The 18,363-nt window shown below is 39.3% G+C and overlaps 1 long non-coding RNA gene across 1 annotated transcript; it reads left to right on the top strand.

Annotated features, from left to right (window-relative positions):
• The first annotated feature begins 3,170 nt into the window (after nucleotides 1–3,170).
• On the top strand, nucleotides 3,171–16,324 carry LOC147676746 (uncharacterized). The gene is made up of 10 exons (XR_015302561.1): nucleotides 3,171–3,289; nucleotides 4,618–4,740; nucleotides 6,069–6,188; nucleotides 7,517–7,639; nucleotides 8,966–9,086; nucleotides 10,413–10,533; nucleotides 11,862–11,982; nucleotides 13,309–13,428; nucleotides 14,757–14,877; nucleotides 16,204–16,324. It is a non-coding gene; the product is annotated as an uncharacterized LOC147676746 (long non-coding RNA).
• The last annotated feature ends 2,039 nt before the right edge of the window (nucleotides 16,325–18,363 follow it).

The following is an 18,363-nucleotide window of genomic DNA, read 5'->3' as shown; positions in this document are numbered from 1 at the left end:
GGAAGTAAGAAGGGTGCGCTGCCACTTGGCTGGCAAAAGATTTATATCCCAATGTACGTGCTACAATTGTTTAGAGAGTGTTAGCAAATGAGGCAAGGGGACGCAGAGAAGTATGAGAGGTTATAAACACAAATTGAGATTTGATTTTTAAATTGAGCTGTTGATTTTCACAATAAAACAGACTCCATAGTATTGATCTGGTTACCCTTTATAAAAATCTAAACATTTTGTATTGCTTATACTAAATGTACTAACAGTGGACTTTTCCATCTGCAGATTATACTGAATGACCAGCAGTGGCAGTGTTTCACAGCAGAGTTTCTCTGAATTGCCGAGACTGAAGCAAAAAAAAAAAGGAAGTCTTCTGGCATACTGCATCATTTTACCAATTTATGTGGTAAGTAAAACTCCCAATCATTCTTTTAGGCATTAAAAAGATGTAAATAGCATCGGAATGTCCTCACTAATTTATAGTGGGAGCCTGTGCCTGAATATTATTTCTGTCAAGATGGAAGTAATATGTATCACATTATGTTGGTCATGATAGTTAATAAAAGAATGACTGACTCAAACTCTACTAAAACCTGCTTTAGATCCTGGTGCTAGCAACGTTCTATTCGAGGAAATATCTGCCTTTGAGACTGAAATGCACCATCTCACTTATGAAAAATAGTGTTACATACTCAAGAAAGGTAGCTCATCTAACCTCTTCTCCTGCACTCTATGTTGGACTCTGATACTCAAGATGGATTGTTGTTAAGGTTAATCTGTCTTTGTACCTCAATCCCACTTTTGAAAAGGACACAGTGCTTCGACTGGTTCCCATTCCTTTACCATTCCCCCTCCTACGTGGCTGGCAGTCATGAATACAGATAGTAACCTACTGCGTAACTTCTGATATCTCATCCTCCTGTGTGGTTAGCTTCCACAAGGACAATTGGTCCAGGGGTGTCTGACATCATAAAGCTAAAGCAAGAGGTTGTCTGACATGAGGTGCCATTCTGTTGCCGGGCAGTCTGACATCATAAAGCTAAAGCAAGATGTTTTCTGACTAGAAGGCCACTCTGTTGCAAAGCAGCTGGCATCATGAAGGTAAAGGAAGATGTTGTCTGACATGAGAGCCACTCTGTTGCCTAACAAGGAGTAGGATACATTTATCTTGGTAATGAGATGAGTTGCAGGGTAGACAGGATGCCCAACGAAAAGATGAGATGGTACGAAGAAAGAATTTAGAACTTTATTTAGACTTACACATTTGTATGAACGCAGGTTTGAGCATAAGAGTCTCAACTTCACCATTGCTGCACTGGTAGGATTTGGCTAAAGAGAAGATGCAAATTATGCTATTCATAGTTTCTATTATTCCTGTTAACTGTAGCATAACCCTTCCTCTCTCAACTTACCAGCTGGCTTAATCGCTACTGGTGTACCATATCCTAAAACAAAGGAAGTAAGAAGGGTGCGCTGCCACTTGGCTGGCAAAAAGATTTATATCCCAATGTACGTGCTACAATTGTTTAGAGAGTGTTAGCAAATGAGGCAAGGGAATGCAGAGAAGTATGAGAGGTTATAAACACAAATTGAGATTTGATTTTTTAATTGAGCTGTTGATTTTCACAATAAAACAGACTCCATAGTATTGATCTGGTTACCCTTTATAAAAATCTAAACTTTTTGTATTGCTTATACTAAATGTACTAACAGTGGACTTTTCCATCTGCAGATTATACTGAATGACCACCAGTGGCAGTGTTTCACAGCAGAGTTTCTCTGAATTGCCGAGACTGAAGCAAAAAAAAAAAGGAAGTCTTCTGGCATACTGCATCATTTTACCAATTTATGTGGTAAGTAAAACTCCCAATCATTCTTTTAGGCATTAAAAAGATGTAAATAGCATCGGAATGTCCTCACTAATTTATAGTGGGAGCCTGTGCCTGAATATTATTTCTGTCAAGATGGAAGTAATATGTATCACATTATGTTGGTCATGATAGTTAATAAAAGAATGACTGACTCAAACTCTACTAAAACCTGCTTTAGATCCTGGTGCTAGCAACGTTCTATTCGAGGAAATATCTGCCTTTGAGACTGAAATGCACCATCTCACTTATGAAAAATAGTGTTACATACTCAAGAAAGGAAGCTCATCTAACCTCTTCTCCTGCACTCTATGTTGGACTCTGATACTCAAGATGGAGTGCTGTTAAGGTTAATCTGTCTTTGTACCTCAATCCCACTTTCGAAAAGGACACAGTGCTTCGACTGGTTCCCATTCCTTTACCATTCCCCCTCCTACGTGGCTGGCAGTCATGAATACAGATAGTAACCTACTGCATAACTTCTGATATCTCATCCTCCTGTGTGGTTAGCTTCCACAAGGACAATTGGTCCAGGGGTGTCTGACATCATAAAGCTAAAGCAAGAAGTTGTCTGACATGAGGTGCCATTCTGTTGCCTAGCAGTCTGACATCATAAAGCTAAAGCAAGATGTTTTCTGACTAGAAGGCCACTCTGTTGCAAAGCAGCTGGCATCATGAAGGTAAAGGAAGATGTTGTCTGACATGAGAGCCACTCTGTTGCCTAACAAGGAGTAGGATACATTTATCTTGGTAATGAGATGAGTTGCAGGGTAGACAGGATGCCCAACGAAAAGATGAGATGGTACGAAGAAAGAAGTTAGAACTTTATTTAGACTTACACATTTGTATGAACGCAGGTTTGAGCATAAGAGTCTCAACTTCACCATTGCTGCACTGGTAGGATTTGGCTAAAGAGAAGATGCAAATTATGCTATTCATAGTTTCTATTATTCCTGTTAACTGTAGCATAACCCTTCCTCTCTCAACTTACCAGCTGGCTTAATCGCTACTGGTGTACCATATCCTAAAACAAAGGAAGTAAGAAGGGTGCGCTGCCACTTGGCTGGCAAAAAGATTTATATCCCAATGTACGTGCTACAATTGTTTAGAGAGTGTTAGCAAATGAGGCAAGGGGACGCAGAGAAGTATGAGAGGTTATAAACACAAATTGAGATTTGATTTTTTAATTGAGCTGTTGATTTTCACAATAAAACAGACTCCATAGTATTGATCTGGTTACCCTTTATAAAAATCTAAACATTTTGTATTGCTTATACTAAATGTACTAACAGTGGACTTTTCCATCTGCAGATTATACTGAATGACCAGCAGTGGCAGTGTTTCACAGCAGAGTTTCTCTGAATTGCCGAGAATGAAGCAAAAAAAAAGGAAGTCTTCTGGCATACTGCATCATTTTACCAATTTATGTGGTAAGTAAAACTCCCAATCATTCTTTTATGCATTAAAAAGATGTAAATAGCATCGGAATGTCCTCACTAATTTATAGTGGGAGCCTGTGCCTGAATATTATTTCTGTCAAGATGGAAGTAATATGTATCACATTATGTTGGTCATGATAGTTAATAAAAGACTGACTGACTCAAACTCTACTAAAACCTGCTTTAGATCCTGGTGCTAGCAACGTTCTATTCGAGGAAATATCTGCCTTTGAGACTGAAATGCACCATCTCACTTATGAAAAATAGTGTTACATACTCAAGGAAGGAAGCTCATCTAACCTCTTCTCCTGCACTCTGTATGTTGGACTCTGATACTCAAGATGGATTGTTGTTAAGGTTAATCTGTCTTTGTACCTCAATCCCACTTTCGAAAAGGACACAGTGCTTCGACTGGTTCCCATTCCTTTACCATTCCCCCTCCTACGTGGCTGGCAGTCATGCATACAGATAGTAACCTACTGCGTAACTTCTGATATCTCATCCTCCTGTGGGGTTAGCTTCCACAAGGACAATTGGTCCAGGGGTGTCTGACATCATAAAGCTAAAGCAAGAAGTTGTCTGACATGAGGTGCCATTCTGTTGCCTTGCAGTCTGTCATCATAAAGATAAAGCAAGATGTTTTCTGACTAGAAGGCCACTCTGTTGCAAAGCAGCTGGCATCAAGAAGGTAAAGGAAGATGTTGTCTGACATGAGAGCCACTCTGTTGCCTAACAAGGAGTAGGATACATTTATCTTGGTAATGAGATGAGTTGCAGGGTAGACAGGATGCCCAATGAAAAGATGAGATGGTACAAAGAAAGAAATTAGAACTTTATTTAGACTTACACATTTGTATGAACGGAGGTTTGAGCATAAGAGTCTCAACTTCACCATTGCTGCTCTGGTAGGATTTGGCTAAAGAGAAGATGCAAATTATGCTATTCATAGTTTCTAATATTCCTGTTAACTGTAGCATAACCCTTCCTCTCTCAACTTACCAGCTGGCTTAATCGCTACTGGTGTACCATATCCTAAAACAAAGGAAGTAAGAAGGGTGCTCTGACACTTGGCTGGCAAAAAGATTTATATCCCAATGTACGTGCTACAATTGTTTAGAGAGTGTTAGCAAATGAGGCAAGGGGACGCAGAGAAGTATGAGAGGTTATAAACACAAATTGAGATTTGATTTTTTAATTGAGCTGTTGATTTTCACAATAAAACAGACTCCATAGTATTGATCTGGTTACCCTTTATAAAAATCTAAACATTTTGTATTGCTTATACTAAATGTACTAACAGTGGACTTTTCCATCTGCAGATTATACTGAATGACCAGCAGTGGCAGTGTTTCACAGCAGAGTTTCTCTGAATTGCCGAGACTGAAGCAAAAAAAAAAAAAGGAAGTCTTCTGGCATACTGCATCATTTTACCAATTTATGTGGTAAGTAAAACTCCCAATCATTCTTTTAGGCATTAAAAAGATGTAAATAGCATCGGAATGTCCTCACTAATTTATAGTGGGAGCCTGTGCCTGAATATTATTTCTGTCAAGATGGAAGTAATATGTATCACATTATGTTGGTCATGATAGTTAATAAAAGACTGACTGACTCAAACTCTACTAAAACCTGCTTTAGATCCTGGTGCTAGCAACATTCTATTCGAGGAAATATCTGCGTTTGAGACTGAAATGCACCATCTCACTTATGAAAAATAGTGTTACATACTCAAGGAAGGAAGCTCATCTAACCTCTTCTCTTGCACTCTCTATGTTGGACTCTGATACTCAAGATGGATTGTTGTTAAGGTTAATCTGTCTTTGTACCTCAATCCCACTTTTGAAAAGGACACAGTGCTTCGACTGGTTCCCATTCCTTTACCATTCCCCCTCCTACGTGGCTGGCAGTCATGAATACAGATAGTAACCTACTGCATAACTTCTGATATCTCATCCTCCTGTGTGGTTAGCTTCCACAAGGACAATTGGTCCAGGGGTGTCTGACATCATAAAGCTAAAGCAAGAAGTTGTCTGACATGAGGTGCCATTCTGTTGCCTAGCAGTCTGACATCATGAAGCTAAAGCACGATGTTTTCTGACTAGAAGGCCACTCTGTTGCAAAGCAGCTGGCATCATGAAGGTAAAGGAAGATGTTGTCTGACATGAGAGCCACTCTGTTACCTAACAAGGAGTAGGATACATTTATCTTGGTAATGAGATGAGTTGCAGGGTAGATAGGATGCCCAACGAAAAGATGAGATGGTAAGAAGAAAGAAATTAGAACTTTATTTAGACTTACACATTTGTATGAACGCAGGTTTGAGCATAAGAGTCTCAACTTCACCATTGCTGCACTGGTAGGATTTGGCTAAAGAGAAGATGCAAATTATGCTATTCATAGTTTCTATTATTCCTGTTAACTGTAGCATAACCCTTCCTCTCTCAACTTACCAGCTGGCTTAATCGCTACTGGTGTACCATATCCTAAAACAAAGGAAGTAAGAAGGGTGCTCTGACACTTGGCTGGCAAAAAGATTTATATCCCAATGTACGTGCTACAATTGTTTAGAGAGTGTTAGCAAATGAGGCAAGGGAATGCAGAGAAGTATGAGAGGTTATAAACACAAATTGAGATTTGATTGTTTAATTGAGCTGTTGATTTTCACAATAAAACAGACTCCATAGTATTAATCTGGTTACCCTTTATAAAAATCTAAACTTTTTGTATTGCTTATACTAAATGTACTAACAGTGGACTTTTCCATCTGCAGATTATACTGAATGACCAGCAGTGGCAGTGTTTCACAGCAGAGTTTCTCTGAATTGCCGAGACTGAAGCAAAAAAAAAAGGAAGTCTTCTGGCATACTGCATCATTTTACCAATTTATGTGGTAAGTAAAACTCCCAATCATTCTTTTAGGCATTAAAAAGATGTAAATAGCATCGGAATGTCCTCACTAATTTATAGTGGGAGCCTGTGCCTGAATATTATTTCTGTCAAGATGGAAGTAATATGTATCACATTATGTTGGTCATGATAGTTAATAAAAGAATGACTGACTCAAACTCTACTAAAACCTGCTTTAGATCCTGGTGCTAGCAACGTTCTATTCGAGGAAATATCTGCCTTTGAGACTGAAATGCACCATCTCACTTATGAAAAATAGTGTTACATACTCAAGGAAGGAAGCTCATCTAACCTCTTCTCCTGCACTCTGTATGTTGGACTCTGATACTCAAGATGGATTGTTGTTAAGGTTAATCTGTCTTTGTACCTCAATCCCACTTTCGAAAAGGACACAGTGCTTCGACTGGTTCCCATTCCTTTACCATTCCCCCTCCTACGTGGCTGGCAGTCATGAATACAGATAGTAACCTACTGCGTAACTTCTGATATCTCATCCTCCTGTGGGGTTAGCTTCCACAAGGACAATTGGTCCAGGGGTGTCTGACATCATAAAGCTAAAGCAAGAAGTTGTCTGACATGAGGTGCCATTCTGTTGCCTTGCAGTCTGACATCCTAAAGCTAAAGCAAGATGTTTTCTGACTAGAAGGCCACTCTGTTTCAAAGCAGCTGGCATCATGAAGGTAAAGGAAGATGTTGTCTGACATGAGAGCCACTCTGTTGCCTAACAAGGAGTAGGATACATTTATCTTGGTAATGAGATGAGTTGCAGGGTAGACAGGATGCCCAACGAAAAGATGAGATGGTACAAAGAAAGAAATTAGAACTTTATTTAGACTTACACATTTGTATGAACGGAGGTTTGAGCATAAGAGTCTCAACTTAACCATTGCTGCACTGGTAGGATTTGGCTAAAGAGAAGATGCAAATTATGCTATTCATAGTTTCTATTATTCCTGTTAACTGTAGCATAACCCTTCCTCTCTCAACTTACCAGCTCGCTTAATCGCTACTGGTGTACCATATCCTAAAACAAAGGAAGTAAGAAGGGTGCGCTGCCACTTGGCTGGCAAAAAGATTTATATCCCAATGTACGTGCTACAATTGTTTAGAGAGTGTTAGCAAATGAGGCAAGGGAATGCAGAGAAGTATGAGAGGTTATAAACACAAATTGAGATTTGATTTTTTAATTGAGCTGTTGATTTTCACAATAAAACAGACTCCATAGTATTGATCTGGTTACCCTTTATAAAAATCTAAACTTTTTGTATTGCTTATACTAAATGTACTAACAGTGGACTTTTCCATCTGCAGATTATACTGAATGACCAGCAGTGGCAGTGTTTCACAGCAGAGTTTCTCTGAATTGCCGAGACTGAAGCAAAAAAAAAAAAAGGAAATCTACTGGCATACTGCATCATTTTACCAATTTATGTTGTAAGTAAAACTCCCAATCATTCTTTTAGGCATTAAAAAGATGTAAATAGCATCGGAATGTCCTCACTAATTTATAGTGGGAGCCTGTGCCTGAATATTATTTCTGTCAAGATGGAAGTAATATGTATCACATTATGTTGGTCATGATAGTTAATAAAAGAATGACTGACTCAAACTCTACTAAAACCTGCTTTAGATCCTGGTGCTAGCAACGTTCTATTCGAGGAAATATCTGCCTTTGAGACTGAAATGCACCATCTCACTTATGAAAAATAGTGTTACATACTCAAGAAAGGTAGCTCATCTAACCTCTTCTCCTGCACTCTATGTTGGACTCTGATACTCAAGATGGATTGTTGTTAAGGTTAATCTGTCTTTGTACCTCAATCCCACTTTTGAAAAGGACACAGTGCTTCGACTGGTTCCCATTCCTTTACCATTCCCCCTCCTACGTGGCTGGCAGTCATGAATACAGATAGTAACCTACTGCGTAACTTCTGATATCTCATCCTCCTGTGTGGTTAGCTTCCACAAGGACAATTGGTCCAGGGGTGTCTGACATCATAAAGCTAAAGCAAGAGGTTGTCTGACATGAGGTGCCATTCTGTTGCCGGGCAGTCTGACATCATAAAGCTAAAGCAAGATGTTTTCTGACTAGAAGGCCACTCTGTTGCAAAGCAGCTGGCATCATGAAGGTAAAGGAAGATGTTGTCTGACATGAGAGCCACTCTGTTGCCTAACAAGGAGTAGGATACATTTATCTTGGTAATGAGATGAGTTGCAGGGTAGACAGGATGCCCAACGAAAAGATGAGATGGTACGAAGAAAGAAGTTAGAACTTTATTTAGACTTACACATTTGTATGAACGCAGGTTTGAGCATAAGAGTCTCAACTTCACCATTGCTGCACTGGTAGGATTTGGCTAAAGAGAAGATGCAAATTATGCTATTCATAGTTTCTATTATTCCTGTTAACTGTAGCATAACCCTTCCTCTCTCAACTTACCAGCTGGCTTAATCGCTACTGGTGTACCATATCCTAAAACAAAGGAAGTAAGAAGGGTGCGCTGCCACTTGGCTGGCAAAAAGATTTATATCCCAATGTACGTGCTACAATTGTTTAGAGAGTGTTAGCAAATGAGGCAAGGGAATGCAGAGAAGTATGAGAGGTTATAAACACAAATTGAGATTTGATTTTTTAATTGAGCTGTTGATTTTCACAATAAAACAGACTCCATAGTATTGATCTGGTTACCCTTTATAAAAATCTAAACTTTTTGTATTGCTTATACTAAATGTACTAACAGTGGACTTTTCCATCTGCAGATTATACTGAATGACCAGCAGTGGCAGTGTTTCACAGCAGAGTTTCTCTGAATTGCCGAGACTGAAGCAAAAAAAAAAAGGAAGTCTTCTGGCATACTGCATCATTTTACCAATTTATGTGGTAAGTAAAACTCCCAATCATTCTTTTAGGCATTAAAAAGATGTAAATAGCATCGGAATGTCCTCACTAATTTATAGTGGGAGCCTGTGCCTGAATATTATTTCTGTCAAGATGGAAGTAATATGTATCACATTATGTTGGTCATGATAGTTAATAAAAGAATGACTGACTCAAACTCTACTAAAACCTGCTTTAGATCCTGGTGCTAGCAACGTTCTATTCGAGGAAATATCTGCCTTTGAGACTGAAATGCACCATCTCACTTATGAAAAATAGTGTTACATACTCAAGAAAGGTAGCTCATCTAACCTCTTCTCCTGCACTCTATGTTGGACTCTGATACTCAAGATGGATTGTTGTTAAGGTTAATCTGTCTTTGTACCTCAATCCCACTTTTGAAAAGGACACAGTGCTTCGACTGGTTCCCATTCCTTTACCATTCCCCCTCCTACGTGGCTGGCAGTCATGAATACAGATAGTAACCTACTGCGTAACTTCTGATATCTCATCCTCCTGTGTGGTTAGCTTCCACAAGGACAATTGGTCCAGGGGTGTCTGACATCATAAAGCTAAAGCAAGAGGTTGTCTGACATGAGGTGCCATTCTGTTGCCGGGCAGTCTGACATCATAAAGCTAAAGCAAGATGTTTTCTGACTAGAAGGCCACTCTGTTGCAAAGCAGCTGGCATCATGAAGGTAAAGGAAGATGTTGTCTGACATGAGAGCCACTCTGTTGCCTAACAAGGAGTAGGATACATTTATCTTGGTAATGAGATGAGTTGCAGGGTAGACAGGATGCCCAACGAAAAGATGAGATGGTACGAAGAAAGAATTTAGAACTTTATTTAGACTTACACATTTGTATGAACGCAGGTTTGAGCATAAGAGTCTCAACTTCACCATTGCTGCACTGGTAGGATTTGGCTAAAGAGAAGATGCAAATTATGCTATTCATAGTTTCTATTATTCCTGTTAACTGTAGCATAACCCTTCCTCTCTCAACTTACCAGCTGGCTTAATCGCTACTGGTGTACCATATCCTAAAACAAAGGAAGTAAGAAGGGTGCGCTGCCACTTGGCTGGCAAAAAGATTTATATCCCAATGTACGTGCTACAATTGTTTAGAGAGTGTTAGCAAATGAGGCAAGGGAATGCAGAGAAGTATGAGAGGTTATAAACACAAATTGAGATTTGATTTTTTAATTGAGCTGTTGATTTTCACAATAAAACAGACTCCATAGTATTGATCTGGTTACCCTTTATAAAAATCTAAACTTTTTGTATTGCTTATACTAAATGTACTAACAGTGGACTTTTCCATCTGCAGATTATACTGAATGACCACCAGTGGCAGTGTTTCACAGCAGAGTTTCTCTGAATTGCCGAGACTGAAGCAAAAAAAAAAAGGAAGTCTTCTGGCATACTGCATCATTTTACCAATTTATGTGGTAAGTAAAACTCCCAATCATTCTTTTAGGCATTAAAAAGATGTAAATAGCATCGGAATGTCCTCACTAATTTATAGTGGGAGCCTGTGCCTGAATATTATTTCTGTCAAGATGGAAGTAATATGTATCACATTATGTTGGTCATGATAGTTAATAAAAGAATGACTGACTCAAACTCTACTAAAACCTGCTTTAGATCCTGGTGCTAGCAACGTTCTATTCGAGGAAATTGCTGCCTTTGAGACTGAAATGCGCCATCTCACTTATGAAAAATAGTGTTACATACTCAAGGAAGGAAGCTCATCTAACCTCTTCTCCTGCACTCTGTATGTTGGACTCTGATACTCAAGATGGATTGTTGTTAAGGTTAATCTGTCTTTGTACCTCAATCCCACTTTTGAAAAGGACACAGTGCTTCGACTGGTTCCCATTCCTTTACCATTCCCCCTCCTACGTGGCTGGCAGTCATGAATACAGATAGTAACCTACTGCGTAACTTCTGATATCTCATCCTCCTGTGTGGTAAGCTTCCACAAGGACAATTGGTCCAGGGGTGTCTGACATCATAAAGCTAAAGCAAGAGGTTGTCTGACATGAGGTGCCATTCTGTTGCCGGGCAGTCTGACATCATAAAGCTAAAGCAAGATGTTTTCTGACTAGAAGGCCACTCTGTTGCAAAGCAGCTGGCATCATGAAGGTAAAGGAAGATGTTGTCTGACATGAGAGCCACTCTGTTGCCTAACAAGGAGTAGGATACATTTATCTTGGTAATGAGATGAGTTGCAGGGTAGACAGGATGCCCAACGAAAAGATGAGATGGTACGAAGAAAGAAGTTAGAACTTTATTTAGACTTACACATTTGTATGAACGCAGGTTTGAGCATAAGAGTCTCAACTTCACCATTGCTGCACTGGTAGGATTTGGCTAAAGAGAAGATGCAAATTATGCTATTCATAGTTTCTATTATTCCTGTTAACTGTAGCATAACCCTTCCTCTCTCAACTTACCAGCTGGCTTAATCGCTACTGGTGTACCATATCCTAAAACAAAGGAAGTAAGAAGGGTGCGCTGCCACTTGGCTGGCAAAAAGATTTATATCCCAATGTACGTGCTACAATTGTTTAGAGAGTGTTAGCAAATGAGGCAAGGGAATGCAGAGAAGTATGAGAGGTTATAAACACAAATTGAGATTTGATTTTTTAATTGAGCTGTTGATTTTCACAATAAAACAGACTCCATAGTATTGATCTGGTTACCCTTTATAAAAATCTAAACTTTTTGTATTGCTTATACTAAATGTACTAACAGTGGACTTTTCCATCTGCAGATTATACTGAATGACCAGCAGTGGCAGTGTTTCACAGCAGAGTTTCTCTGAATTGCCGAGACTGAAGCAAAAAAAAAAAGGAAGTCTTCTGGCATACTGCATCATTTTACCAATTTATGTGGTAAGTAAAACTCCCAATCATTCTTTTAGGCATTAAAAAGATGTAAATAGCATCGGAATGTCCTCACTAATTTATAGTGGGAGCCTGTGCCTGAATATTATTTCTGTCAAGATGGAAGTAATATGTATCACATTATGTTGGTCATGATAGTTAATAAAAGAATGACTGACTCAAACTCTACTAAAACCTGCTTTAGATCCTGGTGCTAGCAACGTTCTATTCGAGGAAATATCTGCCTTTGAGACTGAAATGCACCATCTCACTTATGAAAAATAGTGTTACATACTCAAGAAAGGTAGCTCATCTAACCTCTTCTCCTGCACTCTATGTTGGACTCTGATACTCAAGATGGATTGTTGTTAAGGTTAATCTGTCTTTGTACCTCAATCCCACTTTCGAAAAGGACACAGTGCTTCGACTGGTTCCCATTCCTTTACCATTCCCCCTCCTACGTGGCTGGCAGTCATGAATACAGATAGTAACCTACTGCGTAACTTCTGATATCTCATACTCCTGTGGGGTTAGCTTACACAAGGACAATTGGTCCAGGGGTGTCTGACCTCATAAAGCTAAAGCAAGAAGTTGTCTGACATGAGGTGCCATTCTGTTGCCTAGCAGTCTGACATCATGAAGCTAAAGCAAGATGTTTTCTGACTAGACGGCCACTCTGTTGCAAAGCAGCTGGCATCATGAAGGTAAAGGAAGATGTTGTCTGACATCAGAGCCACTCTGTTGCCTAACAAGGAGTAGGATACATTTATCTTGGTAATGAGATGAGTTGCAGGGTAGATAGGATGCCGAACGAAAAGATGAGATGGTACGAAGAAAGAAATTAGAACTTTATTTAGACTTACACATTTGTATGAACGCAGGTTTGAGCATAAGAGTCTCAACTTCACCATTGCTGCACTGGTAGGATTTGGCTAAAGAGAAGATGCAAATTATGCTATTCATAGTTTCTATTATTCCTGTTAACTGTAGCATAACCCTTCCTCTCTCAACTTACCAGCTGGCTTAATCGCTACTGGTGTACCATATCCTAAAACAAAGGAAGTAAGAAGGGTGCGCTGCCACTTGGCTGGCAAAAAGATTTATATCCCAATGTACGTGCTACAATTGTTTAGAGAGTGTTAGCAAATGAGGCAAGGGAATGCAGAGAAGTATGAGAGGTTATAAACACAAATTGAGATATGATTTTTTAATTGAGCTGTTGATTTTCACAATAAAACAGACTCCATAGTATTGATCTGGTTACCCTTTATAAAAATCTAAACTTTTTGTATTGCTTATACTAAATGTACTAACAGTGGACTTTTCCATCTGCAGATTATACTGAATGACCAGCAGTGGCAGTGTTTCACAGCAGAGTTTCTCTGAATTGCCAAGACTGAAGCAAAAAAAAAAGGACGTCTTCTGGCGTACTGCATCATTTTACCAATTTATGTGGTAAGCAAAACTCCCAATCATTCTTTTAGGCATTAAAAAGATGTAAATAGCATCGGAATGTCCTCACTAATTTATAGTGGGAGCCTGTGCCTGAATATTATTTCTGTCAAGATGGAAGTAATATGTATCACATTATGTTGGTCATGATAGTTAATAAAAGAATGACTGACTCAAACTCTACTAAAACCTGCTTTAGATCCTGGTGCTAGCAACGTTCTATTCGAGGAAATTGCTGCCTTTGAGACTGAAATGCGCCATCTCACTTATGAAAAATAGTGTTACATACTCAAGGAAGGAAGCTCATCTAACCTCTTCTCCTGCACTCTGTATGTTGGACTCTGATACTCAAGATGGATTGTTGTTAAGGTTAATCTGTCTTTGTACCTCAATCCCACTTTTGAAAAGGACACAGTGCTTCGACTGGTTCCCATTCCTTTACCATTCCCCCTCCTACGTGGCTGGCAGTCATGAATACAGATAGTAACCTACTGCGTAACTTCTGATATCTCATCCTCCTGTGTGGTAAGCTTCCACAAGGACAATTGGTCCAGGGGTGTCTGACATCATAAAGCTAAAGCAAGAGGTTGTCTGACATGAGGTGCCATTCTGTTGCCGGGCAGTCTGACATCATAAAGCTAAAGCAAGATGTTTTCTGACTAGAAGGCCACTCTGTTGCAAAGCAGCTGGCATCATGAAGGTAAAGGAAGATGTTGTCTGACATGAGAGCCACTCTGTTGCCTAACAAGGAGTAGGATACATTTATCTTGGTAATGAGATGAGTTGCAGGGTAGACAGGATGCCCAACGAAAAGATGAGATGGTACGAAGAAAGAAGTTAGAACTTTATTTAGACTTACACATTTGTATGAACGCAGGTTTGAGCATAAGAGTCTCAACTTCACCATTGCTGCACTGGTAGGATTTGGCTAAAGAGAAGATGCAAATTATGCTATTCATAGTTTCTATTATTCCTGTTAACTGTAGCATAACCCTTCCTCTCTCAACTTACCAGCTGGCTTAATCGCTACTGGTGTACCATATCCTAAAACAAAGGAAGTAAGAAGGGTGCGCTGCCACTTGGCTGGCAAAAAGATTTATATCCCAATGTACGTGCTACAATTGTTTAGAGAGTGTTAGCAAATGAGGCAAGGGAATGCAGAGAAGTATGAGAGGTTATAAACACAAATTGAGATTTGATTTTTTAATTGAGCTGTTGATTTTCACAATAAAACAGACTCCATAGTATTGATCTGGTTACCCTTTATAAAAATCTAAACTTTTTGTATTGCTTATACTAAATGTACTAACAGTGGACTTTTCCATCTGCAGATTATACTGAATGACCAGCAGTGGCAGTGTTTCACAGCAGAGTTTCTCTGAATTGCCGAGACTGAAGCAAAAAAAAAAAGGAAGTCTTCTGGCATACTGCATCATTTTACCAATTTATGTGGTAAGTAAAACTCCCAATCATTCTTTTAGGCATTAAAAAGATGTAAATAGCATCGGAATGTCCTCACTAATTTATAGTGGGAGCCTGTGCCTGAATATTATTTCTGTCAAGATGGAAGTAATATGTATCACATTATGTTGGTCATGATAGTTAATAAAAGAATGACTGACTCAAACTCTACTAAAACCTGCTTTAGATCCTGGTGCTAGCAACGTTCTATTCGAGGAAATATCTGCCTTTGAGACTGAAATGCACCATCTCACTTATGAAAAATAGTGTTACATACTCAAGAAAGGTAGCTCATCTAACCTCTTCTCCTGCACTCTATGTTGGACTCTGATACTCAAGATGGATTGTTGTTAAGGTTAATCTGTCTTTGTACCTCAATCCCACTTTCGAAAAGGACACAGTGCTTCGACTGGTTCCCATTCCTTTACCATTCCCCCTCCTACGTGGCTGGCAGTCATGAATACAGATAGTAACCTACTGCGTAACTTCTGATATCTCATACTCCTGTGGGGTTAGCTTACACAAGGACAATTGGTCCAGGGGTGTCTGACCTCATAAAGCTAAAGCAAGAAGTTGTCTGACATGAGGTGCCATTCTGTTGCCTAGCAGTCTGACATCATGAAGCTAAAGCAAGATGTTTTCTGACTAGACGGCCACTCTGTTGCAAAGCAGCTGGCATCATGAAGGTAAAGGAAGATGTTGTCTGACATCAGAGCCACTCTGTTGCCTAACAAGGAGTAGGATACATTTATCTTGGTAATGAGATGAGTTGCAGGGTAGATAGGATGCCGAACGAAAAGATGAGATGGTACGAAGAAAGAAATTAGAACTTTATTTAGACTTACACATTTGTATGAACGCAGGTTTGAGCATAAGAGTCTCAACTTCACCATTGCTGCACTGGTAGGATTTGGCTAAAGAGAAGATGCAAATTATGCTATTCATAGTTTCTATTATTCCTGTTAACTGTAGCATAACCCTTCCTCTCTCAACTTACCAGCTGGCTTAATCGCTACTGGTGTACCATATCCTAAAACAAAGGAAGTAAGAAGGGTGCGCTGCCACTTGGCTGGCAAAAAGATTTATATCCCAATGTACGTGCTACAATTGTTTAGAGAGTGTTAGCAAATGAGGCAAGGGAATGCAGAGAAGTATGAGAGGTTATAAACACAAATTGAGATATGATTTTTTAATTGAGCTGTTGATTTTCACAATAAAACAGACTCCATAGTATTGATCTGGTTACCCTTTATAAAAATCTAAACTTTTTGTATTGCTTATACTAAATGTACTAACAGTGGACTTTTCCATCTGCAGATTATACTGAATGACCAGCAGTGGCAGTGTTTCACAGCAGAGTTTGTCTGAATTTCCGAGACTGAAGCAAAAAAAAAAAGGAAGTCTTCTGGCATACTGCATCATTTTACCAATTTATGTGGTAAGTAAAACTCCCAATCATTCTTTTAGGCATTAAAAAGATGTAAATAGCATCGGAATGTCCTCACTAATTTATAGTGGGAGCCTGTGCCTGAATATTATTTCTGTCAAGATGGAAGTAATATGTATCACATTATGTTGGTCATGATAGTTAATAAAAGACTGACTGACTCAAACTCTACTAAAACCTGCTTTAGATCCTGGTGCTAGCAACATTCTATTCGAGGAAATATCTGCCTTTGAGACTGAAATGCACCATCTCACTTATGAAAAATAGTGTTACATACTCAAGGAAGGAAGCTCATCTAACCTCTTCTCCTGCACTCTCTATGTTGGACTCTGATACTCAAGATGGATTGTTGTTAAGGTTAATCTGTCTTTGTACCTCAATCCCACTTTTGAAAAGGACACAGTGCTTCGACTGGTTCCCATTCCTTTACCATTCCCCCTCCTACGTGGCTGGCAGTCATGAATACAGATAGTAACCTACTGCATAACTTCTGATATCTCATCCTCCTGTGTGGTTAGCTTCCACAAGGACAATTGGTCCAGGGGTGTCTGACATCATAAAGCTAAAGCAAGAAGTTGTCTGACATGAGGTGCCATTCTGTTGCCTAGCAGTCTGACATCATGAAACTAAAGCAAGATGTTTTCTGACTAGAAGGCCACTCTGTTGCAAAGCAGCTGGCATCATGAAGGTAAAGGAAGATGTTGTCTGACATGAGAGCCACTCTGTTGCCTAACATGGAGTAGGATACATTTATCTTGGTAATGAGATGAGTTGCAGGGTAGATAGGATGCCCAACGAAAAGATGAGATGGTACGAAGAAAGAAATTAGAACTTTATTTAGACTTACACATTTGTATGAACGCAGGTTTGAGCATAAGAGTCTCAACTTCACCATTGCTGCACTGGTAGGATTTGGCTAAAGAGAAGATGCAAATTATGCTATTCATAGTTTCTATTATTCCTGTTAACTGTAGCATAACCCTTCCTCTCTCAACTTACCAGCTGGCTTAATCGCTACTGGTGTACCATATCCTAAAACAAAGGAAGTAAGAAGGGTGCGCTGCCACTTGGCTGGCAAAAAGATTTATATCCCAATGTACGTGCTACAATTGTTTAGAGAGTGTTAGCAAATGAGGCAAGGGAATGCAGAGAAGTATGAGAGGTTATAAACACAAATTGAGATTTGATTTTTTAATTGAGCTGTTGATTTTCACAATAAAACAGACTCCATAGTATTGATCTGGTTACCCTTTATAAAAATCTAAACATTTTGTATTGCTTATACTAAATGTACTAACAGTGGACTTTTCCATCTGCAGATTATACTGAATGACCAGCAGTGGCAGTGTTTCACAGCAGAGTTTCTCTGAATTGCCGAGACTGAAGCAAAAAAAAAAAGGAAGTCTTCTGGCATACTGCATCATTTTACCAATTTATGTGGTAAGTAAAACTCCCAATCATTCTTTTAGGCATTAAAAAGATGTAAATAGCATCGGAATGTCCTCACTAATTTATAGTGGGAGCCTGTGCCTGAATATTATTTCTGTCAAGATGGAAGTAATATGTATCACATTATGTTGGTCATGATAGTTAATAAAAGAATGACTGACTCAAACTCTACTAAAACCTGCTTTAGATCCTGGTGCTAGCAACGTTCTATTCGAGGAAATATCTGCCTTTGAGACTGAAATGCACCATCTCACTTATGAAAAATAGTGTTACATACTCAAGAAAGGAAGCTCATCTAACCTCTTCTCCTGCACTATATGTTGGACTCTGATACTCAAGATGGAGTGCTGTTAAGGTTAATCTGTCTTTGTACCTCAATCCCACTTTCGAAAAGGACACAGTGCTTCGACTGGTTCCCATTCCTTTACCATTCCCCCTCCTACGTGGCTGGCAGTCATGAATACAGATAGTAACCTACTGCATAACTTCTGATATCTCATCCTCCTGTGTGGTTAGCTTCCACAAGGACAATTGGTCCAGGGGTGTCTGACATCATAAAGCTAAAGCAAGAAGTTGTCTGA

Source organism: Lissotriton vulgaris, chromosome 12 (assembly GCF_964263255.1).
Source record: "Lissotriton vulgaris chromosome 12, aLisVul1.2, whole genome shotgun sequence".
Lineage (NCBI taxonomy): Eukaryota > Metazoa > Chordata > Amphibia > Caudata > Salamandridae > Lissotriton > Lissotriton vulgaris.
The sequence above is the reverse complement of the archived record's forward strand: the minus strand, read 5'-3'. Positions and strand labels throughout refer to the sequence as shown.